This window comes from Aquarana catesbeiana, linkage group LG02 (assembly GCF_042186555.1).
Source record: "Aquarana catesbeiana isolate 2022-GZ linkage group LG02, ASM4218655v1, whole genome shotgun sequence".
In the NCBI taxonomy this organism is placed as follows: domain Eukaryota; kingdom Metazoa; phylum Chordata; class Amphibia; order Anura; family Ranidae; genus Aquarana; species Aquarana catesbeiana.
Window position 1 is genome coordinate 708,916,587 of NC_133325.1, and position 20,664 is coordinate 708,937,250.

General features: G+C 45.9%; 1 protein-coding gene across 4 annotated transcripts in view; it reads right to left on the bottom strand.

The window, feature by feature from the left end:
• ST3GAL6 (ST3 beta-galactoside alpha-2,3-sialyltransferase 6) overlaps positions 1-20,664 on the bottom strand; it is a 322,642-nt gene that overhangs the window by 167,538 nt on the left and 134,440 nt on the right. The gene's annotated exons all lie outside the window — the stretch shown is intronic.

Below are 20,664 nucleotides of genomic sequence, written 5' to 3' on the forward strand. Positions count from 1 at the left end.
TGGTGGTATTTAATCACAGCTGGGGTTTTTATTTTTTGCTAAACAAACAAACAAAAAAAAAAATCACGTTTCATAGTTTATTATAAAATTTTGCAAACAGGTAATTTATCTCCTTCAGTGATATGAGCTGATGAGGCGGCACCGATAGGCACAGATAAGGCAGCACTGATAGGTGGCACTGATGGGCACTGGTAGGTGACACTGATGGGCAGCACTGTTGATGAGGCACTGATAGGTGGCACTGATGGGCACTGGTAGGTGACACTGATGGGCAGCACTGTTGATGAGGCACTGATTGGTGACACTGACAGGTGGCACTGTGGGCACTGGTAGATGGCGCTGGTGGGCACTGGTAGGCGGCGCTGTTGTGTACTGCTAGGTGGCACTGGCAGGTGGCAGCGTTTATTGATCGGGGCCGATGTCCCTCTGAGAGCCGCCGGTGATCGGCTTTTTTTTCTTCTCCTCACGCTGTCAGCGCAAGGAGAAAAATAGACGATTACCGACTCTGTTTACGTCACATGATCAGCTGTCATTGGCTGACAGCTGATCATGTGGTAAGGGGGTCGGGATTGCTGTGATCAACCGAGTCTCAGACTCGCTGATCTCGGAGCGTGCCCTGCAAGGGGTGCGCAGGCCGCTCTGGTAAGAGAGGACGTCAATAGTCGTACTCCCGGCAAAGTAGGTCCACGCTGTAGCCGTCATTCGGCTATAGCGCGGATCCGAAGAAGTTAACGTTAGGGCAGCTCAGTTACTTGAATGGTTTGTACAACATATCACAAAAGGAACCAAAGCATTTATGCAACACTTTCAGCAGCACATCATTCAGAATGACACAGCATTGCACTAGTGAATATAACATGCATTACTGCAACATGGTAGTGTGAATGAAAATTAAAGGCTGAAAATATCAGAACCACCACAGCAGCCATAAGCTTGATTTCAAATGTAACAGCTGGCAATCACTGTAAGGGAAGCACTTGTTTTGACTGGCAAAATCTTGCAGAGATGAGCACAGTCGGGTTCACAGGCTCAGTGTATCAGCAAAACAGAATTGTAGAGCTGCAAATCAGGGAAACCTCTTCTCTCAGATTTTATATGGAAAATCTGGAGATATCTTGTGCCAGTTTTTTACTGAAAATATAGATTTCATACACGTTTAAAGTGCCTGTAAAGGCAGAAGGTTTTTTATCTTAGTGCATTCTATGCACTGAAGTGAATGGGCTACCCTATGTGTGGCATGCTGAATCACGTGAAAATTGCTTACACAAAATCACGAGTGAGAACACGAGTTCCTTTTACGCCAAGTGTGAATGGGGCCTAAAGCCCAGGATGGCAGTATTTTTACTACAAAGCTAAGATGATGAACACGGGGACATGATCTCAAATTAGCAGAAGGAAAGTTCAAAACTAAGCTTAGAAAAAGTATTCCTTTACTGAAATAGTAGGCGATGCCTGTAATAGACTTCCAGCAGAGGTAGTGAGCCAATCAACAGTGAGTGGATTTTGGGACAAACTTAGACCCCTTTCACACCATCAGACCGATCGGGTCGGCCTGGCCGTTTTTCAGGCTGACCTGATCAGACCACCCATTGTTCTCTATGGGGAGGCAGATGTGAAACGGACATGTGTTGGTTTACCCCGCCTGCACCTGATTCACACCGCCAAAAACAGACGTGTAGCGGATCGGATTGGATGACAGTCGATGGAAGCGGACTGCCTGTCCATTTTCTATCTGCCTGCCCCATAGAGAACAGCGAGCTGTGTCCATGTCTGCTCTGCATATTGGAGCGGACACGGACCTGTTATCCGCCTGTTCAGTGGGTATCAGCAGACAGATTCCCCACTGAGCAGGCAGATCCGCTTGACGGAGTCCGCATCTTGTGAAAGGGATTTTAGATCTATACACAGACAATAAATAAATAAAGGCAGACTAAGGATTCTTTGGTCTTTTTTCTGTGGTCACTCTTCTAGTGGTCTTCTAGGTTTCACTGGAACTGGGAGCAAAATGCATTGCAAGTTCCCTGCCCAGTTGTTGGACCTGCTGCTAGGTCCTTTGTGTAGGGGGGACCATCTGTTGTGGTAGCTTACTCCTTGCATCAGTGGAGACTCTGGGTTGCAATTAAGTGAAAAAAGTTATACTGTCAGCACTTTGCTAAAGCCCTTTTTTAAAGTGGTATTAAACCCCAAACCAAAAATGTATTATATGGCAGCTTACAAATCGTTAGATGTGGTGACCGCTGCTTCAGTTATTGTTTTTTTTTTCCTTCAGTTTTCACCTGGTGATCTGGCCAGTAACACACCTCCTGTATTGGTGAGACACACAACTTGTGGAGGCATGAGCACAGGAGGCACATCAGACGGCAGCATTGTCAATCTGGGGGAGGGGAGTGTAAGATAAACTGGCAAATTAAAGCCGAACTCCAGCCCGCACTTTATAATCAGTCACAGCAAACAGTTTTTTCCTAAAGGTTTTGGGTGAATAAATAAAATCTGATCATTTTAATCACCCTGATAGTGTTATGTGGTTTGTCTCATCCATGTAAAGCGATACCTTCTCCTGGGGAGCTTGTGCTTTTGAATGCAACAGACTTGCTGGCTGGATCACCAGATGAAAATAGAAGAAAGCAAGCCTAAAAAAGAAAACTAATGCTGCCATCACATCTAAGAATTGGTAAGCTGCCATATAAAAAAAAAAAAGTTTGCTTTTGGGTTTAATACTGATTTAATCTTTTCATTTGCCCCCCAAGTTCACTTTACTGCAGCCTGACTTGTATTATTTCAATGTTCTGTCTACATAATGTATCTCTGCCCCAGAGAACATTCTATGGTTTGAGGAGAGCAAGTTCACTTATGACCTGTCAAAGATCATGTGACCTGTCTTCTCCTTCTAACCTTGACTTATCCCATAAAAAATGGGAGCTTTGCATACTTCAGCAGGGAGCACATTTGTAAAATACAACTCTGCAATACAGCCATATCAGCTGCTTTTTAAAACAGCTCATTTGTACACAGCTTGAGATCTGTTAAAAAGAAAAAAAAAAAGAGAAAGAAAATTCCAAAATTTTGAGTTCTCCCCAGAACAGTAACTGATTGTCAAAAGGTTCCCTCACTTTGATTGGGGAGATTTCCCTGCACTTTCTGTCCCATAGTCAAATCAGGAAGTGAGAAAAAATCCCTCCAGAGACAAAATTGTAATAAACCTGACAGGGGTTATAACCAAAATGAAAAACAAAGTCTCTCCCTCTCTCTCTGACAGAACTGCAGAGAGAGGGAGAGAAGCCCTCACAACTGCAGACCTCCAAGATCATTGCATTGCGTCTGGTGGTTCCCATCCTGTGCTGCTCATCTCCCTGCACCCTACCAACTGCAATCAACAGGTGGCCTGGAGCAGACCAAAAAAGAAGAACATCTTAGTTGGGGGAAGGGCTGTCTTTTATGTAGCTAGGAACAGGTGGTCAAGTGGGGTTCCGAAGGAGATGTTAACCCATGATGTGCTGACGTGAGGATGGGCCAGGAAATATATATGTGGTTTGGGGGTTCCAGGTAATTTTGTAGCAAAAAATACTGATTTTAACTTTGTAAGAAACAAGTGTCAGAAAAAGGTTTAGTGTTTAAGTGGTTAAACTTCCCTCATTCACAGACCGAAGTTCAACCCTTTAATCTACGGAACTACAATTTTGTGAAAAGCTTGGCAAGCTGCACATTTTTTTTCTTTTGACAGCTGATTGAGCAGAGCACTCTCTACACTAGTTACATGAATGAATTGGGAAATTCTGCATAGAGATCCTGAGGGAGATTGAATCGAGATCACAATTTTTTAATGATTAATCGTGCAGCTCTACCTGTGGGAGATACTAGAACTCATTTACAGCTGATGATGATATTATGCAATGAAATAAATGCCCCTTCCATCGTAGCCATTTCTTTAAAGGGGGATGATAATTATTTTTAATGAACAGGAAATATTGCTGACCTACACAAGTATTCAGCAGTCATTTTGCATCTTCCAACTGCTTTAAATGATGAAAACCAAAATTCTTCTTTCGACGAGGTAAAATGGCAGGTAAATGCTGGTGCCCTCCTTGGCACCACCTACTGCTACTGAACCAAACCACCATGTGATCTGTTAGTTCCCCTGCATTTCCCCACAAACTATAGACTCTGCTCCTATGCAGTCCTAAATTTGATCTTCCATATGAGATGGCCACCTTAAGCCCCATACACACGATCCGAATATCGGACGAATGATCGTCCGTTTTTGTTTGCATGCTAATCTCACATCGAATCTGATGAGTTTACTAAAGTCCCGAAAATTCCCGTACGACAGAATAAAAATTCGGAAGCGATATCATGTGTTGCAATGCATTTGTATTGCATTTTCGAACGATAGCTGTACCGATTAAACGAAAATCGTACGATCTGGCATCGTACGGAAAAAATTTCCGTGCATGTCCGATAGAATAATATCGGATGAACTGTCCTGATCGGCTCTCGAAAGCTCTGTACTAACGATCCGATTATCGTACGATCGTTTCGAATGCGGCATTTTACGTACGATTTTCGGATCGTGTGTACGGGGCATTAGTAGCTCAGTAGAGTTTTGGCTCTGCCTTTTGGCCCCGTGTATGGAACACAGGTTGACCCCTGGGGCAGCTTTCACTATCATTTTGGTTTAAGTTTACTTTCTACTGGATACCTTTTCTGCTTATGTATCTACTTTCGGTGCCATTTTGTTTCATCCTTCTTATGAAGTAAACAATTTGTTGGGACTTTATCTCTCGAACTACCTTCTGTTTATTGTTTACAGGAGAGCTACCTGCCTGTTACGTAGCGGGTTTGGCTTATCGTAATTGTCAATTCATGTACCTATTGCATGTTCTCTATTATTATTGCCTGAAAACTTTTTCAATAAAAGTAAAATAAAAATTAATTCTAATTAGTCTCTTTAGGATACTCTTTTTAACAAAAGCTGAGTGCTTGTTTTTTTCCCATGCAGGCGCTGCAGCAGATCTTGACTAAATGTGAATTATGTTTCTTTACTCCTGCAGCCCCTGGGACACCAACATCGCATATCCCAAGAGGCAGTAAGAAGAGAACACTTGCTATTCATGTAAAAAGACTCGGAGCAGATCTCACGCACGTGCACACTGAGATCTGGAGCTGTATGTTTACAAGTTCTATGAATGAAAGAAAAGGAATGCCTCCTGGGTTAGAAGATGTTCATATTCTAGGAGACATTAGTATCCTCCATTTATAGAACAGTATATAAATAGACATGGCGCCAGATCTCTGTGTGATCTGACGCTGCGTGTTTGGGAGTAGGGGTGGGCAGATGAAGAAGCGGGAAAAGACAGCCGGCTACACCCGCTGGTGTCAATGGGAGGAATAGTGGTCCCATTGTTGGTGTCAGTTTGAGGAATAGTGGTCCCATTGTTGGTGTCAGTTTGAGGAATAGTGCCCCATTGTTGGTGTCAGTGCGATTAATAGTGCCCCATCATTGGTGTCAGTCTGAGAAATAGTGCCCCATTGTTGATGTCAGTAGCAGGAATAGTGCCCCATTGTTGAGGTCAGTGGGAGGTATAGTGTCTGGTATCAGTGGAAGGAAAAGTGCCCCAATGGCCAGATAAAGACAAGCAAAGGGCCGCATCTGGACCCAGGCTGCAGTTTGAGACCCCTGCTCTAGATCTACAGAGCAGTAGATCACAAAGAATTTCACATATTGGTGAATTTGTGCAAATTACTTCACTTTATTTGGCACTCCCAAGGGTAGAACTGGCAGAAGTAAACTTTAACTAAATTACATTTAGTTTTCTACAACTCCTGGCAAAAATTATGGAATCACCAGTCCCTGAGGATGTTCCTTCAGTTGTTTATTGTTGTAGAAAAAAAAGCAGATCACAGACATGGCCAAAAACTAAAGGCATTTCAAATGGCAACTTTCTGGCTTTAAGAAACACTAAAAGAAATCAAGAAAAATAATTGTGGTGGCCAGTAACAGTTAGATTTATAGAACAAGCACAGGGAATAAATTATGGAATCACTCAACTCTGAGGAAAAAATTATGGAATCATGAAAAACAAACAAAATAACACTCCAACACATTACTAGTACTTTGTTGCACCACCTCTGGCTTTGCTTGCCGTCTTTGAGGCATTGACTTAATGAGTGATAAACAGTACTCTTCATCAATCTGGCTCCAGCCTTCTCTGATTGCTGTTGCCAAATCATCTTTGTAGGTTGGAGCCTTGTCATGGACCATTTTCTTTAACTTCGGAAATAGAAAAATAGGAAGGAACTAGTGTTTGGGCTGATCCTGGGGATTTCTGCCACATCCCATATATAAAGAAGAAGACCAAAATTTGTATGTGCCCCAAAGGGGATATTATGGGCAGTACGTCACCAGGAAAGAATTTTTGTAGGTGCAGATCGAGTACAATAGTATTTAAAAAAAATGATCAAAGTTTTTATTGTTTACAAGGTATACAAAGTACATACAACATATAGTGAATATAAAATCAAATATTAAGAAAACAGTGATTGATTGCAATACAACTGCTATGGTGTTGTAGTAGACCACCCTATAAGACTAAATAGTCAACTGGCTAGAGTGGAAATACAACAAAAACACCCTACATGTTTCGGAATGACATAAAAAGACTCAATTCTTTCTATAGTGTATACTGCCTTCCTCAGGGGTTTCAAAGAAGCAGTTTGGTGTATTTCTAAAAAAAAAAAGGAAAAAGTATATATACATATGTGTAAGTAAATATATTTGGCACCTACATATACCATGAAGAAAATTAAATTAGGAGTTTTAGAGACTGTTACCCTCCAACAAAGCACAAAGACATCATAAAATCCCAATCTGAACATATATATATGTATGTATATACTCACAAAGCCTTTGTCTCTTCATTATGAGTGCTGTACATAGAAATGTTGAGAGATGAGCTCCCACGTCCTTGGGTCCAAGGGGTTAATTTGGTTTTCACAGGTAGCTCCCACAGGGGATAGTTGTTACCGGGGGGGATAAGGGGGAAGTCTTGGGTGCTATGCAGGATTAGCTTTGATGTCCCCAACAAGAAAGACGGCAGGCCAGGGCTCACAAGAGCCACCACTGATAGGCAAACTTGGCGTGTATCTAAAAGGTGGTAAAGGATAATAACTAGTAAGGAACACTAGACTCTAAAAAATCCTTACTTTGTATCTTGGAGCGAGATGTAGTGTAAAGAGCCAGTGTGCTATCAGAAATACAAGAGTATATTACACTTCAAGAGAGTAGGTATGGATAGAGCATGGTTGTCAAAGAAAGGAATTTAAATTCCATAACTGACCTTTATTATTTGGTTGCGCTGAATCACCCTGCAGGGAAGATAAGCTCCTCTCAGCTATTTAGCAGAGGAGTGTGTGTATTAGGTTGGAACTATATACCTGGTGTTTGGAGGGTGGGGGCACAAAGCAACCAATCATTAGCATTTGGGATGGGTGTGAGCTCAGGAAAAGGTAATCAGCTTGAATTAGAGACAAGCAGGAAGTTCCTTCAGGCAATCAGCTGTGTGTACAAACATATTGACGCCAGCCCATCGTGGCTCCTCGGCCCGAGCGGCGTCCAACGTCAGCGCGTCCGAAAGAGCAGTGACGTCAGACGTCTACGGAGGCCGCCGACACAGAAAGAGGGCAGCCTGGCAGGGTGGAGATGGAAGACCTCCCATTGCGCCGGCGCGAGGCACTAGGTCAGGCGCATGCGCACCAGTGCTGCTGAAAAAATGCCTCCGTCCCCATGGTGTGGAAACGGAGGCCTTTCCGTGTCGGGGAACACCGACGAGCCATCCTAGTGGGGACAATAGCAGAAATTATATAATAGCAAACCCAGACATTACAATATGATTACAGTGTTTGTTGGCCTCGTGTTTAAAGTCTGAATAATTTGAGCAATTACGTTTTATCCTCAAATATTCACCGTAGGGGATTGAATTGATTAATGGTTTGGGGTGAAAGCTAGATGAGTGTAGTACCGTATTCCCTGTGGTTGGTTTTCTGAATAGTTTAGAGGATAGTACATTGGATTCATTGATTGAGATTTCAATGTCCAAGAAGGTAATGGTGGCCCTATCGGAGGACATGGTAAATTTAAGATTAAAAAGATTTTTATTCAATGCCTCCAGGCATTCATTTAGACGAGATTGAGTGCCATCCCAGACGACGAAGATGTCACCTATGTACCTGTGCCACATAACTACGTGGCACAGGTACATAGAGAGACACTCATCGCCGAAAATTGTCTTTTCCCATTCCCCCAGGTACAGATTGGCGTAGCCAGGGGGACAATAGGTCCCCCTGGCTACGCCCTGTACCTGGAGGAAAAACCTTCCATCAAACGAAAAGATGTTATGGTTGAGTATGTAATCTAAGGAACGAAGTATGAACTCGTTAAATGGAGCCTCGTGGTGACTGGTTTGTGACAAAACCTTCTGGATGCAGGCCAGCCCTCTACAGTGGGGAATTGAGCTGTAGAGGGCCTCCACATCAATTGTTACAAGAGTACAATGGTCCGGGATTTGGACATCTTGCAAAATTTGTAGGAGGTGAATCGTGTTGCGAATGTTGGAGGGAATGGCTAAGACAAAAGGTCTAATATGTTCGTCTATGAGTCTCGACATGTTTTCTGTAATTGATCCATTCCCAGAGAGAATTGGTCTCCCTGGGGGGTCATTAATGTTTTTATGTAGTTTAGGTAGTGCGTAGAAGGTTATTACACGTGGGTGGGGAGTTCGAATGAATTCCCAGGTTTGTTTTGAGATGATGTTGTTTTGAAATGCCTCATCTACGAATAAGTAAATTTTCTTATTAAATGCCTCCACTATGTCGGTACCCACTGGGCGGTACCAATCCCGATTCCTAAGAGTTTTGAAACACATTTTTGAAATGTGAAGAGATGTAGGTTTGAGTGATTTGATCTCCTGGGACGTCATTTTCAAAAAAGTGGCCACGCCATGATTGGAGCTGGGAGCCGGATACATAGAGGAGGCCTTTTTTGAGGGAAGATTTTTTGGATGTGGCGAGTGTGCCCCCATCCTCTTAATAGAGCTTCCAGATCTAGGGTATCAATTAGATCTTGGGACTCACTTTCTAGCAATAAAGAATTTAGATTATCGAGGGCTTGTCGTTCACTAAATGTGCGACAGCCTTCATAGTCTTGTTTATGTTTGTCAAACATGCTTTTTAGTAGCAACTTACGAGTGTATAGATGTAAGTCCTTTATAGCTATAAATTTGTCCAATCTGTTATTCGGACAGAAAGTGAGACCTTTGGAAAGCACTGAAGTTTCCTCTGAGGAAAGGGTGTGTGAGGACAGATTCACCATATCCAAAGAGGGTGCTGTAACTGAAGTGGTCATGGGTTTAGTGGTACTTGGGAGTTCCCCTGTTTTTTTAGGAAAAAGATTGATGGAATTTTACCTGGGGGCATCGATAGAGGGGTTTCCACTGATGTTGGTACAGCAGAGTCATTGACAGGCAATGACGTGGTTGTCATTGGATTTTGATCGCTAACACGGGGGGTCCGAGAATGTGATTTAGGAAATGTTTTTTTGGTGTCGTTGCCTAGGGGGTGGTCACCCTCCTGGCGTCTTTTGGGTTTTCTGTTACGTCCGGGTTGTTTGTACGAGGAATGTGAAATGTTAGATGATGTAGAGGAGGAATCAGATACATCTGAATGTTTGGGATAGTGTGTTGGATTTCGTTTAAGACTCCTGCCCCCTGACTTTTGAGACCATTTATAGGCCTTTCCTTCCTCAAATGCTTGTTCATCTCTGAGAAGTTTGTTCTCTTTTTTCAAAAGAATATTCTTATTAAAGAGATTTTATGATGTCCTTGTGCTTTGTTGGAGGATAACAGTTTCTAAAACTCCTAATTTAATTTTCTTCATGGTATATGTAGGTGCCAAATATATTTACTTACACATATGTATATACACTTTTTCCTTTTTTTTAGAAATACACCAAACTGCTTCTTTGAAACCCCTGAGGAAGGCAGTATAAACTATAGAAAGAATTGAGTCTTTTTATGTCATTCCAAAACATGTAGGGTGTTTTTGTTGGATTTAAACTCTAGCCAGTTGACTATTTAGTCTTATAGGGTGGTCTACTACAACACCATAGCAGTTGTATTGCAATCAATCACTGTTTTCTTCATATTTGATTTTATATTCACTATATGTTGTATGTATTTTGTATACCTTGTAAACAATAAAAACTTTGATAATTTTTTTAAATACTATTGTACTCGATCTGCACCTACAAAAATTCTTTCCTGGTGACGTACTGCCCATAATATCCCCTTTGGGGCACATACAAATTTTGGTCATTTTCTTTAACTTCCACCACAGATTTTCAATTGGATTGAGAGCCGGACTGTTTGCAGGCCATGACATTGACCTTATGTGTCTTTCTTCAAGGAATTTCTTCACAGTTTTTGCTCTATGGCAAGATGCATTATCATCTTGATAAATCATTTCATCATCCCCAAACATCCTTTCAATAGATGGGATAAGAAAAGTGTCCAAAATTTCAATGTAAACCTGTGCATGTATTGAAGATTTAATGACAGCCATCTCCCCAGTGCCTTTACCCGACATGCAGCCCCATATCATACAAGGTACTGTAAATTGAAATTTTGGACACTTTTCTTATCCCATCTATTGAAAGGATGTTTGGGGATGATGAAATCATTTATCAAGATGATAATGCATCTTGCCATAGAGCAAAAACTGAAAAAATTCCTTGAAGAAAGACACACAAGGTCAATGTCATGGCCTCAAACAGTCCGGATCTCAATCCAATTGATAATCTGTGGTGGAAGTTAAAGAAAATTGTCCATGACAGGGCTCCAACCTGCAAAGATGATTTGGCAACAGCAATCAGAGAAGGCTGGAGCCAGATTGATGAAGAGTACTGTTTATCACTCATTAAGTCAATGCCTCAGAGACTGCAAGCAGTTATAAAAGCCAGAGGTGGTGCAACAAAGTACTAGTGATGTGTTGGGGTGTTATTTTGTTTGTTTGTTTGTTTTTCATGATTCCATAATTTTTCCACAATTCCACAATTATTTTTCTTGATTTCTTTTAGAGCCGGTTCACACAGGGGCGACTTGTCAGGCGACCTAGCCGCCTGACAAGTCGCCTCCCGTTCTGTACAATGGAACCGTTCTAGTCGTCGCTCCGACTTAGAATAAAGGTTCCTGTACTACTTTGGGGGCGACTTGCATAGACTTCTATACAGAAGTCGTCTTGCAAGTCGCCTTGGCAGTCGTGTGCAGGTTGTGCCGCTTCTAGTGTGAACCGGCTCTTAGTGTTTCTTAAAGCCAGAAAGTTGCCATTTGAAATGCCTTTAGTTTTTGGCCATGTCTGTGAACTGCTTTTTTTCTACAACAATAAACAACTGAAGGAACATCCTCAGGGACTGGTGATTCCATCATTTTTGCCAGGGGTTGTAAAGCACTGTGCATCATAAACAGCGGCCTATTTATGTATACTAAAGTTCTTGTAATTGGCCCAGTCATCACCCTTGCATTGCATTAAACTGGTAGTGTCCAGGTTAAGAGTACTGGGTTTTGGACAATATCCTAAGTAATAAAAAGGAAGACAGATGAGAAGCAAATGAGGGAAGAAGCAGAGGGCCTTCATGTCAGAGAAGGCAAAAATCAGAGAGAGATTCAATGAATCAGTTAATGACAAAAGAGGCAAGGCAGAACAGTTTTACTGTAAAGTTGTGAAGCTAATTAACCACTTGCCGACCGTAGGACGTCCATCGACGTCCTGGGTTTGTGGGTGTATATCTGAATGATGCCTGCAGCTAGAGACATCGTTCAGATATTGCCGTTTTCAGCCGGCGATTCCCTACACCATAAGAATGATCATAGCGGCGGGTCAGCCGCTTGATCGTTCTTACGGGCAGCGAGGGGGACGACCCCCCCTCTCGCCGCCCTCCAGGGGTTCCTCCGACTCACCTCTGCGATCGGTGAATCGGAGAGCGGATCCGCCGGCCCCGGATGTTGATCATAGAGATTTCCGGCGGACTAGATGGTCGCCGGAGTCTCTATGATCGTCGGAGGCCGGGCGCGATGTTATGACGTCACGCCCGGCCTCTGCATTCAAAAAAACGGCGCCGCTTCCGCTGGGTATCGGTGATCGTTTTTTTTTGTTTTTTTTTATTGCAGGCTTCCCAGCCTAGTGGTGAGATGTGGGGTCTTATTGACCCCATATCTCACTGTAAAGAGGACCTGTCATGCCATATTCCTATTACAAGGGATGTTTACATTCCTTGTAATAGGAATAAAAGTGATCAAAATTTTTTTTTTTTTTTAAAGTGTCAAATTAAAATTTAAGTAAAATTAACAATTAAAAAAAAAAAAAAATTTTTAAAGTGCTCCTGTCCCCGTGTGCTCACACGCAGAAGTGAACGCATACGTAAGTCCGGCCCACATATGAAAACGGTGTTGAAAACACAGATGTGAGGTGTCGCCGCGAACGTTAGAGTGAGAGCAATAAATCTAGCCCTAGACCTCCTCTGTAACTCAAAACATGTAAGCAGTAAAAAATTTTAAAGCATCGCCTATGGGGATTTTTAAGTACCGAGGTTTGGCGCCATTCCACGAGCGTGTGCAGTTTTGAAGCGTGACATGTTAGGTTTCTATTTACTCGGCGCAACTTCATCTTTCACATTATGTAAAAAAATTGGGCTAACTTTACTGTTTTGTTTACTGTTTACTGTTTTTTTTTCAAAAAAAAAGTGTTTGAAAAATTGCTGCGCAAATACTGTGCGAGATAAAAAGTTGCAATGACCGCCATTGTATTCTGTAGGGTCTCTGCTAAAAAAACATATATAATGTTTGGGGGTTCTATGTAATTTTCTAGCAATAAAATGATGATTTTTACATGTAGGAGCAAAGTGTCAGAATTGGCCGGGTTGGTAAGTGGTTAAAAGAGAAGTATGGGGATTTTTTTCCCCATAACCATACTTACCTAGGTGGATGCAGCATCGGTCCGATGCTGCATCTGCCCCCCCCCCCGCCTCTTCACTGAGAACCGAGCCATCTAACATCGTTGATGGCTCCGTTCTCTCAGCTCCCCAAGCAGAGAGCTGTAGACTGTCAATCAGCAGTTCTCCTGCTCTGCTCGTCCACGTTTACTGGAGTGCTGAGCTGTGGAGGGGTGGGAGCGGCCGTCTCAGCAGCTCGCTGAGAGGCTGAGACTGCCATCAGTCCAGGCACCTGGTGGGTCCAGACTCCCAGAGTCGGGATGACACGGTGCCTGGACTGATCTGTGTGACGTCAGCAGAGAGCGGACTTCAGACAGCTCTCTGCTGAAAACGGATTGCATTCCTGTGACCCATAGGAGAAGCCCAGCCAGACAAGCTCAGGCTGGACTTCTCCTTTAATCACAGAACAAAGTAAATTGATGAATAACTGCAACCTTAACCACTTCCCGCCCGGCCTATAGCAGAATGACGGCCAGGCGGTGGTTCAGTTATCCTGACTGGGCGTCATATGACGTCCAGCAGGATAACAGCCACCGCACGCCCGTGGGGGCACGCATCGCAGCGATAGGTGGTGTGGTGTGTCAGTTTGACACACCGCTACACTGATCTCAGTAAAGAGCTCCGACGGAGGCTCTTTACCACGTGATCAGCCTTGTCCAATCACAGCTGATCACCATGCAGATTATTTCGAAGTACTTCTATCAGGCTCAAAAAGACGAGGCAGAGTCGCAGAACTACGTCAAACAGGTAGCACCTTTGTGCAAAGTTCTCACATTTCAACAAAAAGCCCAGCGGTCTGGAGGAGTGTTCTTGCAGGCCAGGATTTTATTCTGACAGAGGATTTTTTATTGAAGCGGTTTTCTTGAAAAATAGGGTTTTACTTGGGAGGGGAAAGAGTTTTTGCTTTGGGACATTTTTGAAATGAGTGTGGAACTTGTGCTTGAGGGGGAGGAGCACATATTTCTGGCACCTGAACTTTGTGCACTACATAATCATAGCACCTTTAAGGCAAGAAAAGCTCAAGAAAAATGCATCTCTTTAAATTATATGTATGTCTTCACACTGGTTCATTGCGCTTACATTGCGGTGTTAAAAATATTGCTTGCTGCATTTTTGGTCAGTTAAAAAAACGCACCTCCTCATTGAAATCACAGCAGGAACGCATCAATAACGCACCCGTGTTATGCTGTTGAGTCACATGACTTATGAAACACACCATAACATAAGCACAGTAAAATCGTAGTAACATTGCGGTAAAATGGTGTGCCTTTTTAGCACCTTTTTCTCTATCGGCAAAATGCAGAACACACCATTTTCCGCCACCAAAACTTCAGTGCATCTCTACTACTAACCCCTGCACCCCTACAGGATGTTCGCCCCTGCGCTGTGTGCATTATACACTGTTGACCCCCTCACTGTGTGCTTTATATACTACTGACCCTCGCACTTTGTGCTTTACAATGTACGAACCTTGTACTGAGAGTGTTGCATACTTCGGACTTCTGCATACCATGTGATACAAACGTCTAACTCTTGCACGCTGTGTGTTATGCACTCCTGCACGCTTTGCATAGTTGCCAACATTGTAAAAAAAAAACGTGGGACACTTTTGTGGCTGTAGGCGGAGCTGTCCAATAATTAGGGGGCGGGGCATTCACCAGCAGGCGTGGCCTATCAAATCAGACAAGTGCGGCGCGCGAAGCGCGCCGCGCCGAAAAATGGGCGTGGTTTACGCGAAATTGTGGGCGTGGCTTAAATGGGCGTGGCTCTAGAGGGTGTGGTTAGAGTCTGAAATGAATGAGGGATGGAGAGGGGGGGAGAGGGGGAGAGAGAGGGAAATGACGGGACAGCAGCCCCAGATCCTACACAATAAAAATATGTGTATTCTAGAAAGTTTAACAATCAGCAGATAAAGATACTCCAAACACCTGGTGTTAATGCTTCAATCATCCCGGCACCATGGTTGTTATGGTGTCAGGATGATTGAAGCGCATTATTTCTATTATTACATTGTAATATAAAATGAAATCATTCAACTCACCATAATGCAGAATCAGTGGGATCCCTGAGCGTGTCACCTGCCACGTCGCCTGCCACCAGCCGTCCGTCCTTGCTTCAGATGTCCGAGCAGAGTCCGTCCTTGCATCAGGTGCCCCCAGCGGAGCCCCCCTCACACCAGGAGTCCCCGGCGGAGCCCCCCTCACATCAGAAGTCCCCAGCGGAGCCCCCCTCACATCAAGAGTCCCCAGCGGAGCCCCCCTCACATCAGGAGTCCCCGGCGGAGCCCCCCTCACATCAAGAGTCCCCAGCGGAGCCCCCCTCACATCAAGAGTCCCCAGCGGAGCCCCCCCTCACATCAGGTGTCCCCGGCGGAGCCCCCCCTCACACCAGGAGTCCCCAGCGGAGCCCCCCCTCACACCAGGAGTCCCCGGCGGAGCCCCCCCTCACATCAGAAGTCCCCAGCGGAGCCCCCCTCACATCAAGAGTCCCCAGCGGAGCCCCCCTCACATCAGGAGTCCCCGGCGGAGCCCCCCTCACATCAGGTGTCCCCGGCGGAGCCCCCCCTCACACCAGGAGTCCCCAGCGGAGCCCCCCTCACACCAGGAGTCCCCGGCGGAGCCCCCCTCACACCAGGAGTCCCCGGCGGAGCCCCCCTCACATCAGAAGTCCCCAGTGGAGCCCCCCCTCACATCAGAAGTCCCCAGCGGAGCCCCCCTCACACCAGGAGTCCCCGGCGGAGCCCCCCCTCACATCAGGAGTCCCCGGCGGAGCCCCCCCTCACATCAGGAGTCCCCGGCGGAGCCCCCCCTCACATCAGGAGTCCCCGGCGGAGCTCCCCCTCACATCAGGTGTCCCCAGTGCCCCCGCCTCACATCAGGTGTCCCCAGTGCCCCCCCCCTCACATCAGGTGTCCCCAGTGCCCCCCCACTCACATCAGGTGTCCCCAGTGCCCCCCCCCCACTCACATCAGGTGTCCCCAGTGCCCCCCCCCTCACATCAGGTGTCCCCCCCTCACATCAGGTGTCCCCAGTGCCCCCCCCCACTCACATCAGGTGTCCCCCCCTCACATCAGGTGTCCCCAGTGCCCCCCCCACTCACATCAGGTGTCCCCCCCTCACATCAGGTGTCCCCCACTCACATCAGGTGTCCCCCACTCACATCAGGTGTCCCCAGTGCCCCCCCCACTCACATCAGGTGTCCCCAGTGCCCCCCCCACTCACATCAGGTGTCCCCCCCTCACATCAGGTGTCCCCAGTGCCCCCCCCTCACATCAGGTGTCCCCAGTGCCCCCCCACTCACATCAGGTGTCCCCAGTGCCCCCCCCCCCCACTCACATCAGGTGTCCCCAGTGCCCCCCCCTCACATCAGGTGTCCCCACCTCACATCAGGTGTCCCCAGTGCCCCCCCCACTCACATCAGGTGTCCCCCCCTCACATCAGGTGTCCCCAGTGCCCCCCCACTCACATCAGGTGTCCCCCCCTCACATCAGGTGTCCCCCACTCACATCAGGTGTCCCCCACTCACATCAGGTGTCCCCAGTGCCCCCCCACTCACATCAGGTGTCCCCAGTGCCCCCCCCACTCACATCAGGTGTCCCCCCCTCACATCAGGTGTCCCCAGTGCCCTCCCCCCCTCACATCAGGTGTCCCCAGTGCCCCCCCCACTCACATCAGGTGTCCCCAGTGCCCCCCCCTCACATCAGGTGTCCCCAGTGCCCCCCCCTCACATCAGGTGTCCCCCCCTCACATCAGGTGTCCCCAGTGCCCCCCCCCTCACATCAGGTGTCCCCCCCTCACATCAGGTGTCCCCAGTGCCCCCCCCTCACATCAGGTGTCCCCAGTGCCCCCCCCACTCACATCAGGTGTCCCCTGTGCCCCCCCCCCACTCACATCGTGTCCCACAGCGGTGCGCGCGCTCACCCCCCACCTAGAACCCCCGCCCCTTTCCATAACAGACTGGCAGCGGGGCGGGGGGTAGGCGGGGCGAGGCGGAGCGGGGCGGGCCGAGGCGGGGCGGGCCGAGGCGGGGCGAGGCGGAGCGGAGCGGGCCGAGGCGGGGCGAGGCGGAGCGGAGCGGGCCGAGGCAGGCCGAGGCGGAGCGGGGCGGGCCGAGGCGGAGCGGGGCAGGGGGTGGGCGGCGACGCAGAAGCTTCGTCTAGCCCCCCCCCCCCCCCAGCCGTCTTCCTGAACTCCAACAAAATGGCGGCCGGCGGAGACAATGTCTCCGCCGGCCGCCGACCTCTAGCGGCGGCGGCGGCGGTTTCAAAAACCGGAACCGAATTTTTCGGGACATTTCCCGGGACGCCACAAATCCGGGAATGAAGTCCAAGTCCCGGGAATGTCCCGGGAAATTCGGGACAGTTGGCAGCTATGGCTTTGTGTTACATAACCCCACCCCTGTACTTTGTGCATTACATACTCCAGACCCCTGATGCTGGACATTAGTCACTCCTGACCACTGGACTCATTGCATACTCCTAACCTCTGCAGTCTCAATGAGATATTAACCACTTCCGGACTGCCGCACGCCGATATAGTCCTAACTTTGAAGAGGGATACCTTTGTTATGGCAGCAGCTAGCTGCCATAACCCGGTATCCTCTTCTTCGGCGGGCGGTCCGGCTTCCAATAATAGTGGTTTCTGCAGCGGATTCGCCGCAAGATCACTTTCATCGGCAGCAGGAGAGGGGCCCCCCTCCCGCCGCACTCCGGTGCCCTCCGCCTCTTACCAGATCCATCGGCAGCAGCGGAGGCGATCGATCCTTCTTTCTGCTAGGCATGGAGACGAGTGAGGGGAAGACAGCCCCCACCTGTCTCCATACTATTGCAGGGCGGAAGCGACGTCACTTCCGCCCATAGCTCTTAAGGGCCTTTTTTTTTTTCAAATGACATTTCTTTTCTTTTTTTTTTTTTTTCTTTTTTTTTTTTTGCATTTTAGTGTAAATATGAGATCTAAGGTCTTTTTGACCCCAGATCTCATATTTAAGAGGTCCTGTCATACTTTTTTTCGATTATTAAGGGATGTTTACATTCCTTGTAATAGGAATAAAAGTGACACAATTTTTTTTTAAAAGAACAGTGTAAAAATAAAAGGTAAAAAAAAATAAATAAAAAAAATTTTAAACGCTCCCCGTTCCGCCAAGCTTGCGTGCAGGAGCGAACGCATACGTGAGTAGCGCCCGCATATGAAAACGGTGTTCAAACCACACATGTGAGGTATCGCCGCGATCGCTAGAGCGAGAGCAACAATTCTAGCCCTAGACCGCTTTTGTACTTCAAAGGAACCTGTAGAATTTTTTAAACGTCACCTATGGAGATTTTTAAGGGTAAGATTTTGTCGCCATTCCACGAGCGGGCGCAATTTTGAAGCATGACATGTTGGGTATCAATTTACTTGGCGTAACATTATCTTTCACAACATAAAAAAATTGGGCTAACTTTACTGTTGTCTTATTTTTCAATTAAAAAAAGTTTATTTTTTCCAAAAAAAGTGAGCTTGTAAGACCGTTGCACAAATACGATGTGACAGAAAGTATTGCAATGACCGCCATTTTATTCTCTAGGATGTTAGGAAAAAAAATTATATTGTTTGGGCATTCTAAGTAATTTTCTAGCAAAAAAAAAATGTTTTTAACTTGTAAACAACAAATCTCAGAAAAACAACAAAAAAGTGTGGCGCTCGGTCCTTAAGGGGTTAAAAACATTACAAATTTTGTGGGTACAAGACTGGTGACTTATGTGCAAGTAGGCTCTGAAGGACTTTGACGGAGTTCCAACGAAACGGACTTGCCTACACACGATCACACCAAAGTTCAATCGTTTCAAACGTGATGACGCATGACTGGACTAAGGAAGTTCAAAGCCAGTAGCCAATAGCTGCCATTGCGTCATTTTTAGTCCGTCGGACTAGCATACAGACAAATGGATTTTTCGATAGGAATCGAGTCCGTCGGAAAGATTTGAAACTTGTTCTATTTCTAAGGTCCATCAGATTTTGACAGAAAAGGTCCGATGAAGCCCACACACGATCAAATTGTCCGACGGATTTGTTCAGTAGGACCTTTGATGCCGAAAAGTCCAGTCGTGTGTACGTGGCATTAGGTTTTTTCAACCATATCTCATAAAGTCCCTCTCACTGTCGTGACACCCCAACTATTAGCCACGTGTGCTAGGAGCATTGTGTCTTTGCCCAATGATGCCCTGCCTGGATCTTTTAACAAACCTAGCAAGAATGAAAGTAAATTCAAAGACTGATAAAAGCTAATTGGATTAAGAGCAATCACTCCACCACCTTGTCCACATTTAACAGTGCCAATGACCTTCAGAATTTGGGCACAGCAATTCTCTGTAGCAAGCCTGGATTTCTAAGCCAATAAACACTTTTTTTTAATTATTTTAAGTTATGCTGTGTGAATGGGAACACATGACAAATATAAAAAGGAAAGGTTTTTAAAATATGGCTTCAAAGGTGGAACCCATAGAAGTAACAAAACAAAATCAAACACATGAATAGCATAACTGATTGGCTAAGTTCTCAGCACACACCTTTACTTTCATTATCTCAAGTGCAGCACCGCTTGGAGCCCCCAGATGATCTCCGATCCTGGTAGTAGAGAACAGCCCATTCTTTGCCCAGACACAATGTTATACCAGGTGTTAAGGAGACACACCTAAGTTCTGCCACATGGGGGGAGGGGTGCCAGTTGCTGTGCAATCATAGGTCATGAGAAAGCTGCATTAATAAGCCAGTTTTAGTTAGTGAAGTGTAGGCGACGCTGAGTTATGCAGACACTCGTGCAGATAAAAAAGTTATGTGCAGGGAGGAGCTTAGGCTTGTTTTGCTTAAATTACTTACGTTTTCACACAGTCATAAGTTCACTGAACTTTTATAATGGTTACCAGCTCTAAGTATTTGTTATGAAAGGATAAATACAGTGCTGCATGTTTAATCTTTTCGTTGCCATTGCTGTAAGGGCCCATGCAAGCGTTGTTTGCTGTGATGTATTATCACATGTTGTGTCACGCTTTAACCACTTGCTTACTGGGCACTTAAACCCCCCTTCCTGCACAGACCAATTTTCAGCTTTCAGCGCTGACGCACTTTGAATGACAATTGTACGGTCATACAACACTGTACCCATAAGAATTTTTTATCATTTTTTTTTCACACAAATAGAGTTTTCTTTTGGTGCTATTTAATCACAGCTGGGGTTTTTATGTTTTGCTAAACAAAAATTTAAAAAAATGGAAAATTTGGAAAAAAAAAAAAAAAAAATCACGTTTCATAATTTGTTATAAAATTTAGCAAACAGGTAATTTTTCTCCTTCATTGATATGCGCTGAGGCGGCACTGGTGGGCACTGATAGGCACAGTTAAGGCGGCACTGATAGGCACAAATAAGGCAGCACTGATAGGCACAGATAGGTGGCACTGGTAGGTGACAATGATGGGCACTGGTAGGTGACACTGATGGGCAGCACTGTTGATGAGGCACTGATTGGTGACACTGATAGGTGGCACTGTGGGCACTGGTAGATGGCGCTGTTGTGTACCGCTAGGTGGCACTGGCAGGTGGCAGCGCTTATTAATGGGGACCGATGTCCCTCTGAGATCCGCCGGTGATCGGCT